This window comes from Haliaeetus leucocephalus, unplaced genomic scaffold (genome assembly GCF_000737465.1).
Source record: "Haliaeetus leucocephalus isolate CR32 unplaced genomic scaffold, Haliaeetus_leucocephalus-4.0 Scaffold626, whole genome shotgun sequence".
Taxonomy (NCBI): Eukaryota; Metazoa; Chordata; class Aves; order Accipitriformes; family Accipitridae; genus Haliaeetus; species Haliaeetus leucocephalus.
Window position 1 is genome coordinate 2,423,384 of NW_010973062.1, and position 661 is coordinate 2,424,044.

Here is a 661-nt window from a genome sequence, read left to right on the forward strand (position 1 = left end):
CGGGACGGGACGGGACCGGGACGGGGGGGGGGGGGGTCCGTTCCCCCCATCCCCGGCCATGGGACGGCGACAGACCCCCCCGTACCCCCCCGGGTGCCGTCCGAGGATGCTGCGCCGGGTGATCCCTTCCAGCGCTGGGACCTCCGGGCTAATCTGATTAATTAAAGACTACCTGTTTTTACTACCTCCCCGCGTTTCAGGGGCACCCTCCGTTATTAATTCTCGGCCGGCTAAATTATGGGTAACGCTATTAAAACATTATCAGAACTAATGAGAAACAATTACTTAGGAGATGAGCTGGGACAAGCCGGAGCTGGGCACATGTGTAGTTATCCCCGCAGATTACGTTAATAAATCATCAGGTGCAAGGCAAGACGGAGGCGAGGCCTGGCGCGGGGAACGGAAAATGAGATTTATGAGATATAGGGTTGTTTGGGGTTGGGGTTTGGTTTTTTTTTTTCCTTTTTTTGCATAATTTTTTCATTAATCTCAATAGGACCCGTGCGGCGTCGATTGTTTTATTCTCTTAATACCGCGCCGGGGGGAGGGTGGAAGAGAAGAGGATTTCAAAAAAGAACGTCTTCATTGTTTTACCCAAGTCTTAATGACAACGTGTGACAAGCCCGCGGGAGCTGCGCGGCCGCGGAGGGCGGCGCGGGGG